The following is a 15768-nucleotide window of genomic DNA, read 5'->3' on the forward strand; positions in this document are numbered from 1 at the left end:
CTCCCTGAGACACCCGAGGACAGCCACTTTATGCAGAGAACTCGATTTTCTCGAGATTCTTCAAAGATGAAGTTGCTAGCCCCGAGACCTTTTCTTGGCTCAAGTTGATTCTGGCACGCATTCACGGTTGGGTCGGCTGGTGGGCAGCAGCAGGCAGGGATTCGAACTATGGACTTTCGTAGCGGAGAGGCTATCACCTTTCATGGCAGGATTCGAACCGACGCACGTGAGGTACTGGCGAGGATGCACTAACACACTAGTCAAGAAATCCCAAGGGTAGTGTGCTGTGCTTTATCTTCCACTCATCTGCAGCCTCCCGTATTATGATTCTTTTCCAGGTAGGCCTGTATCTTCCAACTCTTCTGGTGCCCACGGGAGGCCTCTCCACCCCCAGCGTACTACTCTACCAAATGTGGTAAGAAGGACCTGTCCAAACTATCTCCATCTCCCTTCCATCATGTTCTCATCTACGTTTGGCACTTCCTTCATTTCCATCATAGTACCGTTTCTAACTCAATCCTGTCACCTGACGCCTAATATTCTTGTCAATGTTTTTAATATTAAAACGGACAACATCTCTTACATATAGTATCATTGTCATGCCTTGATTCATGTCCTTTAACAATATACAGTACAGTATATCGCGCTAGACTTATGAAACGTTTTACTTTCGTTTGACATTAACAGTCTATCTGATTTCTAAATCTTGTTCACTATTATTGAGCCCAAGTTGTATAAGAAAGCTTCTTTTGACAGTGTGATTTTCGTAAACACAAACAGGAAAACTTGTTTATAAGTATGTATTTACTTCAAAAAGAAGCTATTTATACACATAAGAAATAGATTTTTACATTTTTTCATTTCCTAACAGAAATTATTTGCATTGAATAAATCCACAAACATGTCTGAGTGATTTTTTTTAAAGTATTGAAACAAATATTTAGCAGACGATCATGAGACGCATTCGTTTACTCTTACAATACCACTAGACATTGCTGACGACGATGTGGCCGAGTTCCTTTGAAGTCTATCAAAATAAAACGATAATTTCCGCGGCCTCAAGTCCTGAACATATATAGTTTTTAAGCAATATTTATTTATGAAAAAATAAAATTTTCATATATTATACCTGATGAAAAATTAGATATTTATGAAAATAACCCGTTGTGGAAATCACATAAGTGTTGCAACCACAGCCACTTTGTAAGGCCACTCTTGTTGCTCCGTAAGGCCTGTCCACACCAGGAAACATTGTTTGGAAACAGTTTCCAAGCTGTTTCCAAACTGTTTACAAACATTTTCCAAGTAACTGCAAAATTTGTTTCCAAACAACGTTTCCTAGTGTGGACAGGCCTGCACAAAGCTGGCACCACGAAACTTGGGTGGTGGCCTGATTACGTCACAAGAATGCTACCTTACTATTAGTCAACTAATAAGTCCTCCACAGAATCACAGCCAATCAAAGCGTTTGATTTTGTTTTGGTTTACATCTTGTCCCTTGTTGAATCGCAGTGAAACGACGACGATGTATTTTCCAATATTTTTCGGTATTTGAAGGTGAAAATTGTGAATGTGCGTGGTCCCTGTAATTCAAGAAAGTATAACGTTATGATATAATATGGAATTATCGGCCTAGATCGTCAACAAGACTGAAATCTGGAGATGTTCCGACAGGTGTTTTGGTGAGTAGGACGCGTGGCTTAGCCTACCTGTTTTGCATTTATGTCATCATCCTCACTTTCAAGGAATAAGATTATCTATATATAGACTTTAAAGGTTGTTTAACCTCCCATCCACCTGGAGAATAGTATTTATAGCGTTTTGTACATTTTGATCCAGAGGCAGATGCTAGTTTTCCCCAGGTAAGGTTAGCCTAGAGCACGTTAGCCTGGTTAGCCCTAGCCCAGGCTAGCAAGTCACCAAAGGAAAATCTCGGACTTAGTATTATGTAATATAACGCAATTTTTTGAAGTGAATCTTAATAATATTGCGTTGATTTTATTTGTGTTAGTATCAGTGAAGTGAAAGCATCGGGAAGATGGTTCCTTGCGCAAAGAATGTGCGCATTTTACAACACATTTATTCTCCATAGCCAGTGAGGGTAATACTGCAGAATAGTTTCTTGCATTTTGAACGATTTCACGTTGATGGTGACCAGCAGGGCCGGGGCAAAGCCCCCTTGGTCAGGTCAGGGCACGGCGTCCAGGGTTAGGTTAAGGGAAGGTTAGTTTAGGATACATCCATGTAGAAATATTTCTTTGATCTGATTTTAGGTAGGCCGCGACTGGCAGATGTTGGGAATAAGGCTGGTAAGTGTGTGTATGTATGTGCGTGTGCATGTTTGTTTGCGTGTTTGTTTGTGATTCCCCAACTGTTGATTGGACAAAATGAATATGCTTTTCTGTTGAGGAAATAAGGCACCCGCTGGAGGGATAAAACTGCTGTATATTAACGTATATTTTTTTGTGGATAAGGTTATCATTTGCCTTGGCTTAAATGATGGATTCTTTCTCAGACTGCATCTGCGATGAAGCAGTGTTTAGGCTATAGACGTAGGCTTCACTGTCTCTGTTGTATTTCTTTGAGGCATTTTCTTAATTATGGTTTTGAATATGCAATTATTATGATTATTATCTTGAAATATTTCCTTCGTCTTCATAAAATTACGATAGTTTTGAAAATCTTAAGCTAAATTAGCGCATGAACGTACAACTAGGCCCACGGTATTTGTGTCAAATACCGTATTCATCTTAGCCTGAATGCATTAGACTTGACATTTGCTGTATTTTTGTGATTTTTATTATCGTTTGAAAACTCCAGTTTCTGTTAACGGTATGAGATGAGAAATAATGCGGAGTTTCTGTTAACGGTTTGAGATGAGAAATAATGCGGAAAACATTAACATTTTTTCGTTAGGTACCCATGTAGGTGACCAGGATTAGTTTTCTATGACGAACAAGATGGCCTGTTTTCTTTCCTATGTATTTCTGCAAAACAGCAGAGGAACAGATATTCAGATATTCCATTTTTTTTAACGAGTATGACATTTTCAGCATTTTGGTTTTCTATATAAATTGTGAATGTTAAAATAAATTTGCTTTTATTTCTTTACTTGCTGCTATAGAAGGATGGCTGACTCAGATTAAACTAACTTCCTTGTATTGTTTATATAGCTTAAACATTTAAACCTTGAGGTGTAGAGTATTACCACCATGCAGGGCTCTTCTACAGTTTGCCTGTATAGGCCTAGTGTTGATTGGTTTCAAAGCAACCTGCAGGCATCGAAATTCTATTTTACTTCTCATATTTTTTTGCATTGGTGGGTCCTTGGGCTTGTAGCTGTTTGTTTTTTTCAACTAGGGTTACAGCTTGGCTTGTAATAGTCATAATAGCATCGACTCTTGATGACAAGTAATTATTCAAAGAACTGGAAATTTGAACATTAGATTCTAACCCATATTCTTGTATTTCGTCTCCGATGGCTGTACAAAGTCTTCTTACATCCCATTTGCCTTAGGGCAAGGTCCCATACTGGCATAATGCCAGATTAATCTAAACTAAGCACCACCAATCCCGTATTGTAATTTTATAACTGTGTAAAAGAACGCCTGCCCAGAAAATATATTTTTGCAGGTTAGTCTTAGGCCTAAGCTTTTTTTTATGGATGTGGTTTAACATTCGTTTAGGATGAAAAGATCGACGCTTTGATTCCACAATAAGCTGTAGGTCCAGTTGCTAGGTAACCGGTTGGTTCTTAGCCACGTAAAATAAATCTAATCCTTCGGGCCAGCCCTAGGAGAGCTGTTAATCAGCTCAGTGGTCTGGTTAAACTAAGATATACTTAACTTTTTGGTGACCTGTAACTGTGGTGAATCGGTGTCATTGTTGGCTAGAGTTTCATTTGCGAGTCAAAAAGCCTTTGGCATATGCTTTTAAATGCACACTGGGCAAGAAAAATGAGGATACAGTTTTCATTAGATTTCGTTCATCGAATTTTCATTTTTTCTTACAGAAAACACATAATATCGGTAAATTTACTCTATAATATATGAAAATACTATGCAAATTATATCTTATATGTTAAATCTGCAAAACAAAAACGCTCAGATACTTAAAAACACCATGCATGTCCGAAGTAATCAGAATTTCTCAGGCGACTTCGTTCATAGAGATCTAAAAGATAGTGTATGGATATTTCGGTGTAGTACTGTTTATCAGAAAGGCAATATTTACTCGTTTTCCGTTATGAACGGGCATATTATTGCATCATCATACGAGGTAATGATAATTTCTTTCATTTTTACACATTCATATTTGTATTTCACGGTGTTAAAGTTCAGTTGGAATTAATGGCAGCAAATGTTGTGACAGCTAGGGTAGGTTGACCAAATCTATTTAAATCCGCAAGAGCGTTCTCTATGATGTGCGGAGTAGCGCGATAACTTTTTGGGGAAAACACAAGTAACTGGATGTTTCTTGACGTTGCCATAGTCTCTCTCTCTCTCTCTCTCTCTCTCTCTCTCTCTCTCTCTCTCTCTCCATTGATAAAACATACTATACAAATATAGTATCGCTCAATCTCTAAAAAGAAAAAAATAATGAAATGAGTAGCTCTACACATAGGCCTAGGCTTACACAACAGGTTGGTTCTATATATATATATATATATATATATATATATATATATATCTATCTATATATATATATATATATATATATATATATATATATATATATATTGCTAAAACATACTTTACAAATATAGCATTGCTCAATCTCTAAATAGGCTCACACAACAGCAACTCTCTCTCTCTCTCTCTCTCTCTCTCTCTCTCTCTCTCTCTCTCTCTCTCTCTCTCTCTCTCTCTCATCATAAAATTGCATTCGCTCCTTTATTGTTCCCCGTTTTTCGTTGAGCATTGCTATTTAACTCTTAATTTTATTATGGAAGATCGCGTTTCCGATTACGCAAGCATTCCGTTCATTGTGGTGTCATAAATTCATTTGTGTAAGGTTGCTTGATAGGTTATGTCGAAAAATGTTTATTTTGCTGAGAACTGTCGCTGCTAATTACAACTTGAACGAATACTGTCATTTAAGTATCAATGATTTCTGAACCGTAGAATATGATTGAAAGTTATAGGAGGTCAAGCAAAAGCAAACACATTGAGACTGAAGCTCCTCCCCCTTCTAAAATTGCCAGATGTCGCATTAATTAGCAAATATGTCCGAAGATTTAAAAAACTGTATCCTCACTTTCCTTGCCGAGTGTACCACACCTCATTTTAAATGTACCACACCTCATTCTGTGCATCACTGTTAGGAGTTTGAGAACCTCGCCTCTCAACATCTTTTTCCAAGTTGTGTCGTTTTGAATTATGGGCAATTTCAAACTCGCATGTTAATGCTAGATTCCCAAATCAAGTGAAAAATACAACAAATGATTTTTGTGATGCTCTGTTAGACTTTTGACATTAGCAGTGTTCAAATTCCATGTTCATCCTGCAGATGGTAAACGTGACTTACTGCCTAATTTGCTGCCTTCTAAAAATTTAGTTGATAATGAAAATCCTACAGAATGAAAATAACGAAGATTTACTGAATAATCAAACAGTTCCAGTGCCAAGGTATTGGATCAGCCTTAGGGGTAACTTTTGATGAGAAATTGACTTTTGAAAAGCATATGTGTCATATTTTTTCCTCTTGTTTCTTAAAAACTTGGCATCTTGTGGAAATGGTTTTAAATGTTTCGGGATGAAGCTGTTATTTCCTAGTATTTTAATTTCTTTTCTTCATCTAAGTTTGGAGTACTGTATTTTAATTTCTTTTCTTCTTCCTTGTTTAGAGTCCTGTTCTCTAGTGTGGTCTGTGGGTGCTGACACTTATCTCAAAATCTTGGATAGAGTTATTTCATCTGTCAAGTTTATTTTGCCAAATCTTGAAGTGAGTGCGACATGTTTGCTACATAAGATGTACTACAACGACAAACACCTCTGCACTCATCTAGACTTGACCTGGATGTTTTTGTTCGTAACACTGGGCAGGCTGCTGTAGCAGTGTGACGTTTTGTAGTGTTTTAGGGTTAATATTACTCAGTTTGCTAGGAGTTTTATCTTGGCCACAACTAAAATGTGGAATAGTTTACTTAGTGATGTTGTGGAATCTTTTAACCAAATACTTAAAGAGAGGAGCAAATTCATTCCTGCTCTGTGCTGACGTCTCCTGAATTTCACTTGTATCCGTTTCATTTTCTATTCCCTCACTTATTTATTTATTTTTACCTTTAAATATAACGTGTATTCCTCTCTCTTCAGGCTGGTTTCCCTCTAGAACTCTTGGGTTTATAACCTGTAGACTGTCCATTTGGGTTTTCAGCTGAAGCGCTAAAGAAAGTGCGTAAGTTACCCATAAATAGTAACATGAAACATTTTCTACGATAAACAAATAGGTCCGTTTTCTTTGTCAAGTATCGCCCAAGTCCAGTCGAAGTGCTTTACCTGGATTGGGGACTTCGAAGGGTCTAATAGACTTTAATGTTTTAAGTTCACATTTATTGTGGGAACAACATAATTATGATGTTGACACGACGAAATGTCTTTTATGGACTATACATACAATAATGAAGGAACACCGTAACGTGACCACGGGTACTCTGTGGTTCTTAAAATATACCCAAAAATGTTACCGTCTGTTTTTGATCAAGCTGGATTCAGTAAAATTGTATGAAAATAGATCGTACACTAATGAGTATCAGTATAAATTCCAACACAGGAGATGGATTTATAATCGTGGCTCAAATTATGCATTCATTTAGATCATTCATCTTACGTGCCGGCCACTGGCTTGACTTAGTTTGGAACCTGAGTCTAACCCACCACCAATAAATAGGTCTAAGTCAGGCTTCGTATTCACCGCCAAATTACCACAGTATAACCACTTACAGGCTGCTGTGATGAGTAAGAGCCAGTGCTGCCATAAGACCTCTTTAATCTGGAACAACCGACTGACGAACTGTATTCAAGGAAAAATTGTCCAAATGGAAAGCAAGCTCATGATAATGAACGTTTTATATATGGCGATGTAGAATATACAACAAAGTGATTACCGTGAACACTTTCAAGAAAACATTTAAAAGTTCAAATTACGTTAAAATCCTTACTTAGATCAACTTAACACCGTGAATATATATATATATATATATATATATATATATATATATATATATATATATATATATATATATATATATATATATATATATATATATATATATATATATATATATATATATATATCTCAACGTAATTCCACGCTTGAAGTGGGTGTTACGTGCGGTTGTTGTAGGTAGGCCCCTAATCATTGCTGCTGTCACATAGCTCTCTTGCTTTGCATGAATTCTTGACTGTTTTCTGCTAGTCTTTAATTCTTCTTAATTTATGCGTCGTTGGTTACAGCCCATATTCACACTTGAGTGCTTTCCATGACCTTAGTTGTTGCGACGCCGAAAAGATTGGTTGGTTAAGAGACGGAGAAGTAGCGAGTGACGTTGGTCTACTCCACTGTACAGATATGCTCTGTGACTCATACCCATGACATGATTAGGGGAATGATGGAATGGCGAGGGGAAGATCTTTACTCGAATCAGCTGTCATCGGAGAGAGAGAGAGAGAGTGGCGGGGGGAGGGGCAAGGTGGTGGAGGGAAGAATACTTAATTGAAAAGTTTAATCTTTGGCTATGTAAATTTACTTAGTGTATTGACATTGGTAAGAAGCAGAGATTAATATTTTTTCTTATTTTCAGAAATAAAATAAAACTTGAAAAAGAGTTAATATAAAAATGGTAAGGAATGAATTAATGAAATTTTTTGCGGTGAACGTTTTCTGTACATTCCCGTTAAAATACATAGGTTACCAGATTATATGTATGTGTGTACACATATAATCAGGTAACCTATGTATTTTAACGGAATGTATATATATATTAATATATATATATTAATATTTTTATAAAAATATAAATAGTTATATAAAAATGGTGTGTGAATGAATTAATGAAATTTTTGTATGTATATATATATGTATATATATATAATATATATATATTATATATATATATATATATATATATATATATATATATATATATATATATATATATATATTGTATGTGTTTCTATACATATGTATATATAATGTATGGATGTTATATATATATATATATATATATATATATATATATTTATATATATATATATATATATATATATATATATATATATATATATATATATATATATATATATATATATATATATATATATATATATATATATATATATGTGTGTGTGTGTACATATACATACATACGTACGTATACAATATATATTATACAAACGAATGAACGTTCTTAAGCCCAGGAATTTTTTGTAAACGATCAAAGTTTTCACGTATATATTCTTTTGCGATTTCTCCACCATAAAAGCAACCAGGAATCTGACAATGCTAGCCACCCCTGTCTTGTGATGATACGGGCTGTTCCAGGAGGAAAATCCCACGTTGGCATGAGTCCAGCTCAGTGTACAACAACACTTGTTAATTTTCGTTTTGCAATTTATGTGTACCGTCGTGTGGAATTTTCATCATCCGTGCTTTGTAATATCCTGTATTCATTTTATATGATATCAAAAAGTGTTTATTGTATTGTCTTACATAGGATTGCTTTTCTATTACTATTATTATTATTATTATTATTATTATTATTATTATTATTATTATTATTATTATTATTATTATTATTATTATTCAGAAGATGAGTCCTATTCATATGGAACAAGCCCACCACTGGGGCCACTGAATTGAGATTCAGGCTTCCAAAGAATAAGGTGCTCATTAGGAAGAAGTAACAGAAGGTAAAGGGTAATACAAAAAGAAGAGATTTCACTTAATAAAAAAAGAAAATAATACATTAACAAATTAATAAATAGTTAAAAATATAACTAGATCATTAAACTGCAAGGAGAAGTGTATTAGAGTAATAGAGCATCGCATATTCGCTTGAACTTTAGAAGTTCTAGTTGCATAATTCCTATAATTCTTTTTCATCGCTGTGTATAATTACTTTCTTCACTGTCGTACACCTTGAAATTTTTCGTATTTTTATTTAAGCGCGTTGTCCTTTCCCCTCATGCGTTTGGTTAGTGTCTGTACATTCAGGTGGCTTGATGCCAGCATAGATCTTTTCCTGCGGGTGAGTCGGGTAAGGCATTGAAGGGAGTAAGTGGCCAGGTGTGGACCTTGGGACTAGGAAGCACCCACCGTTATGCTTTTAGGTACTGAAATAATCCTATTTTTCGTGAGCTGTTACCAGTTTTAGGTAAGTGTCCTAGAATTGGTTAATTATTATTATTATTATTATTATTATTATTATTATTATTATTATTATTATTATTATTACTCAAAATGAGCCATCGTTCAGTAGGAATATGCATGACCTTATTTAAAAAAAAATTAAAAAACAAAGTCTTTAACTTGCAAAAATAAACAATAGCTTTCCCTCATTTATAAAACCAGTATAAAAAGTCTTAATTTTCAGAAGAAGCGAAACTTTCTTTGATTTGCATATGGTATCGTGTGTATATATATATATATATATATATATATATATATATATATATATATATATATATATATATATATATATATATATATATATATGCAAAATATACACACATATTTAAATATATATCTGTATATATTTATATATACATATATGTAATATATATATTATATGTGTTTAGAAATATCAACACACATTTACGTGTGGAACAGAAATAAATTTCTGACTCACATCAGGATCGAACCCAGTTCTTTCAAATGAATATATATAAATATATACATACATACATACATACATACATACATGTAAAACGAGCAGTTTTCAATAGAAATGGATAGGTAAGCGTAAAGGAAGATCTTACAAGCGGAGCGGAGCGTCACATCACCTCCGGTGAAAGGAGGAAAAACGTTGCGAGTCGAAAGCGGAAAGGCCACAGCAAGGAACAAAGTTTCTCAGCATGTGTCCCGGCCACTACGATAATAGGCTCAGAGAAAGCAGGCCTCGAAGTCGAGGGACAAAGGAGAGAAAATAACTTGGCGGAAAAAGAATGGACGAGATAACAGTAGTAACGATTTTCTAAGCCGACATGCGTCTGGGAATGCTATCCCACTGCGTGGCTGCATCTGATAAGTGTTGGGGTAGTTTTATGTACAATTTGTATGTATTTGCTGCGTGCGCTGTCTCTCTCTCTCTCTCTCTAGCATATATATATATATATATATATATATATATATATATATATATATATATATATATATATATATATATATTACTAAAAGGACCTCATTCAAACTGGATGGCGGATACTTGATAATGGATTATATATATATATATATATATATATATATATATATATATATATATATATATATATATATATATATATATATATATATATATATATATATATTACTAAAAGGACCTCATTCAAACTGGATGGTATCTAACGGATACTTGATAATGTGGACTGTTTGTCCAAGAAAACTTGTTATTTTTCTGAATAAAAACTCCGTTAGATACCATCCAGTTTGAATGAGGTCCTTTTAGTAATTCTACTAATGCACAGAACAATTGTTTATGTGATAAAGTTAATAACTATATATATATATATATATATATATATATATATATTTATATATATATATATATATATATATATATATATGTATTTTTCTGTCTCTCTCTTTTATATTCCTATTTTATTTATAAAACAAAATCTGTATGTAGTGTTTATAAGCTATGAAATTGTATATATTATTTATAATGTATGCATATATATACATGCATATATACATAATTACATATATGTATATACTTATTTATATATTTTATATAGATTTTATATATATATATATATATATATATATATATATATATGAATCACGAAAATATGGAACGTATATATATATAAATAAAGACAAAATCCACGAGGAAAGGGCAACAATGGAGTACTGCAGGGCCTTTCGACTTCTTGTTCTTTACTTAGCAGATTTTGTCTTTATATTCTATATATATATATATATATATATATATATATATATATATATATATATATATATATATATATATATATATTCTTCTTTCTCTGCAGCTTGTTTCACTTCTCTGTGGGTCGATGTATATTGACAATTTTGACGTTTCCCATGACAGAGGATGGCTCCAAGGTAACAACAAACCAATCATCACACATTTATTCAAACTTCGTCTGTTGAATCCCGGATGAACCTTGTGCTGAAGCCTTGCACAGTATTAGCCAAAGGCTAATAATCCTTTACACAGGCTGTGTATCAGGGCCATCCACTCAGCACTTTTTAGGGACCGTGCTCCTTCCCTACTTCTCCCAGCTCTTGGCAAAACCTTCTCATCCTCCATTCTTTCCGCGTTATCGATTTCCCCGTAGGGGGTTAATGCCGTCAGTGCACCTCATGCGGTGCACTGTAGGCACTATTTAAGGTTCTTTGCAGCCTGCCTTGTGCGCCTCAGCTGCAACCCCTTTCGTTCCTTTTGCTGTACCTCCTTTCATTTCCTCTTTCTTCCATCTTTCCACAGTTCCTCATTGGACTGGTCGATATCGTTCTCGGATGGCACTATGCTGGGCCCGCGTTCGATTCTCCTGCCGGCCAGTGAAGAATTAGAGGAATTTATTTGTGGTGACAGAAATTCATTTCTCGGTATAATGTGGTTCGGATTCCACAATAAGCTGTAGGTCCTGTTGCTAGGTAACCAATTGGTTCTTAGTCACGTTAAATAAGTCTAATCCTTCGGGGCAGCCCTAGGAGAGCTGTTAATCAGCTCAGTGTTCTGGTTAAACTAAGGTATACTTTTATTCTTTTCCATCTATCCACCCTCTCCTAGAAACTGATTCATGGTGCAACTGCAAGGTTTTCCTCCTGTTACCCCTTACTGTCAGTTTCCGTTTCAGCTCTGAATGACCTCATTGATCGCAGTGCTTGGCCTTTGGCCTAAATTCTGTATTAAACTCAACTCAACGTTCGAATTATTTCGGTGCACTGTGATTCTTAATACTTATACTTTTTAGACTTTTCAGCCATTTCTGTGTATCTTCACATTTCTCATTCATTCAGTCAGTCTTGCGCCTCATCAACACAAACAGTTCACCTCATCAGCTTCAAGTACCTGTACATACTGACTGACTTCATTCTTCCAGCACCCTGACCTGATGCAGTTTGCCCTTATAACCTTTTCGTAGCTCGTAGTTACTTATAGAATTATCCTCACATGAACACTTTTAAACTACTTGTTATTTTTTTTCAGTTTTCTTCATTATTCCCAATCATTATCATAAGCCCTTCCACCCTCTATTCACGACTGATTTTCGTAACCCACAACTTTGTATCTACTTCAGAGATCCTTTCTCTGACTTCTTGTGTAACTCCACAACAAAAAATATTAAACAGCCATGCACACGTAACTCGCTCCTGTCTCATACCCACTGTTACGTCAAACCAGACACTCTCCCATCCACATATCCCGACACCCAGTTACTTTCTACGCCTTGCGTCCTCAGTATCCTCTGTATTACCTCTCAGTATTTTTTATCTTGTATAACGTGTATTGCTTCTATGTTTATCTCTCAAACTTCACGCATAGCAGTTATATAATAAACACTTGCTCTATGCTTTTTTTGTTCTTGTGTGAATCTACACTGTTCTTGGCCCATCAGTCCTCCTATCATTTGCTTTTTTTTTTTTTTTTTAATCAAAACCTATCATACAGCTTCTTCAGTATACTGTGTTATGCTTTGCCCATTTAATTATTCTAGCTATTTCTTTAACCTCCCAACTGGCACAGGGAAACAATTCCTCTCAGGCATTCCCTTGGGACCTTTCCTTCATCTTACACACAATGGTCAGCCACTCGGTTACATTTTCCCCTCTGTATTACAGCAGCGCATAATGTCATCCTATTAAATCATGGTGCCGTTCTGTTCGTCAGCATCATATTTTTCCACAACGATCACTTTCACAAGTGCTTTCCTCGGCAGGGGGATAGTGCCATCAATGCACCTCACGTAGCGCACTGTAGGCGTTACTCAGTTAGGTGGTTTGCAGCGTCCCTTCGGCCCCTAGCTGCAACCCCGTTCATTCCTTTTACTCCACCTCCGTTCATATCCTCCCTCTTCCGTCTGACTTTCCACCCTCTCTTAACAATTGTTTCAACATTATTTTCAGCGCTGAACGACCTCATGGGTCCCAGCGCTTGGCCTTTGGCCTAAATTCTAGATTCGAATTCCAACACCCCAAGCGCTCTCCACCTGCACCCAACAGCAGTCCTTTTAAGCTGTGCATCTTCATGTGCATCTTCCAATCTAAGAGTCATTAATTCTGCGCATGAACATTTGCCTCAGCTTTCACATAGCCTACCTCGTTTACTCCCCAAAGTAATTGTCGGGATTTCCCCATAAATTTTCACTTTTTTTTTTTTTTTTTTTTTTTTTGCCTTATCCATCCTCTAGCACGCCACTACAGGATCATGTTTCCCATCTTACTACTGTACCCCAAACAATCTATTTATCCTTTATTTGACCCTGATTTCATCATCATATCACTTCTAATATATATATATATATATATATATATATATATATATATATATATATATATATATATATATATATATATATACATACTATATATATGTATATACTTTTATTTTAAAAGTGTATGTATGTACATACTATTATTTGAGTAAGAATCTGTTGTGATGTTGCATAACGCCTGAAATAGGTTTAGTAGCTTCATTTATTTTAAACTTACAAGTCCATCTATTAGTCTGTCGAAAGTGAACTTTTATTAATATAAAAACATAAGATAATATTCCTTATAATAATCAGGAAAACGCAATTTTTTTTTTTATTTTTTATTATTATTTGCGAATCCCCCCTGTGACAGTCAACTGTCAAAAGACAGTTAAGATGGCCGTTCGTCTTTCTCATGTGCAGTTAACTTAGAGAGAGAGGGAGAACACAGGTGCAAATGATCAATCTCTTATCTGATCATTTAGGATTCCAAGCACCTGCTTATAACATGGGGTCAGCTTTCAGACTTTCATTTCCTTTTACACATTAGTTATTCATATATTTGTTTCTTTCATAATCTGACTAAAAGTCATTTTAGTTATGCCGTTGTCGTCTTTGCATTGTTCTTTCCTGCGCCACATATTGTTATGGCCATCATAATGTTCATTTTGATATCTTTTGCTACGTAGGGGGTTAGTGCCGTCAGTAGGGCACCTCACGTGGTGCACTGTAGGCATTACTTAAGTGACTTTGCAGCGTCCCTTCGGCCTCTAGCTGCAACTTCTATCATTCCTGTTACTGTACCTCCGTTCATTTGTTCTTTCTTCCATCTGACTTTCCACCCTCTCTAACAATTGTTTTATAGTTCAGCTGCGGGGTTTTTCTCCTGTGGCACCTTTCAGACCTTCTTATTGTTAATTTCCCTATCAGCGCTGAATGTCCTCGTAGATCCAGCGCTTGGCCTTTGGCCTCAATTTTATATTCTATTCTATTCTAATTTGTATCTTTTTTTCATTCAGAAACACTTTTTAATGAATATTATTGCAATGGACTTTTGTTTATTCTTTTTCATCTGCGACAGCTTACTCGAATTTCATGAATGTGGCCTCGAAGCTGTGCATTCTAGCTTAGAACTGTCAAAAGTAACCACCTAAAACTGTTAATGGTCTTCTGTCCTGTAGGTTCATTAAAAGGGCTTCTAAAACAACACAGTAATAACAGTTTCAAAGTTCCATGCGTCAGGGAAACTGTTGCCTTTAATGCATGTGGCCAAATGGTAACTTATGCTTCATCATAGGGATGTTGGAACCTTTATTTAATCTTGGTTTTTTTTCTTTAACTTATACTGCTTGTTAAGTGTATATTCTGATTCATCTTAAGAATGTGAACTATAAGTGGATACCTTCATGTAACCTTGGATTTTTTTCACTGATACTGCTGTCCAAGTGTATATTTTGATTCATCGTAAGAGTATGAACTTTATAAGTGGCACCTTTATTTAGCCTTGGATTTTTTCGGTTATGATGCTGTCCAAGTGTATATTTTGATTCATCATAAGAATGTGAACTTTATAAATGACACCTTATTTAGCCTTGGAATTTTTCATTTATACCGCTGTTTAAGTGCATGTTTTGATTCATCATAAGAATGTGAACTTTATAAGTGGCACCTTTATTTGGCCTTGGAATTTTTCACTTATACCGCTGTTCAAGTGTATATTTTGATTCATCAAAGAATAAGAACTTTATAAGTGGAACCTTTATTTAGACTTGGATTTTTTCACTTATACTGCTGGCCAAGTGTATATTTTGATTCATCGTAAGAATGTGAATTTTATAAGTGGCACCTTTATTTTAGCCTTGGATTTTTTTCACTTATACTGCTGTTTAAGTGTATATTTTGAGTATTGCTGTTTAAGCGTATATTTTGAATACTGCTGTTTAAGTGTATATTTTGATTCATCATAAGAATGTGAACTTTACAAGTGGCACCTTTATTGAGCCTTGAATTTTTTTTTACTTGTGCTGGTGTTAAAGTATTTATTTCCTTATGATTTTTTCTTGGTATTTAAAATGATTTTAATTTTCGTCTTTGTTCCGCATGGTTTTACTGG

At 35.0% G+C, this 15768-nt stretch overlaps 1 long non-coding RNA gene across 2 annotated transcripts in view; it reads left to right on the forward strand.

The window, feature by feature from the left end:
- LOC136841871 (uncharacterized) overlaps window positions 1-15768 on the forward strand; it is a 320425-nt gene that overhangs the window by 119840 nt on the left and 184817 nt on the right. Inside the window, exon 1 of one of the 2 annotated variants that reach the window (XR_010854114.1) lies at window positions 1542-1682. The exons of the other annotated variant lie outside the window; for it this stretch is intronic. This is a non-coding gene — a long non-coding RNA (uncharacterized lncRNA). Of the gene's footprint in view, window positions 1-1541; window positions 1683-15768 lie in introns of those variants that run through there. 2 annotated transcript variants of the gene reach the window in all.

This window comes from Macrobrachium rosenbergii, chromosome 9, assembly GCF_040412425.1.
Source record: "Macrobrachium rosenbergii isolate ZJJX-2024 chromosome 9, ASM4041242v1, whole genome shotgun sequence".
Taxonomy (NCBI): domain Eukaryota; kingdom Metazoa; phylum Arthropoda; class Malacostraca; order Decapoda; family Palaemonidae; genus Macrobrachium; species Macrobrachium rosenbergii.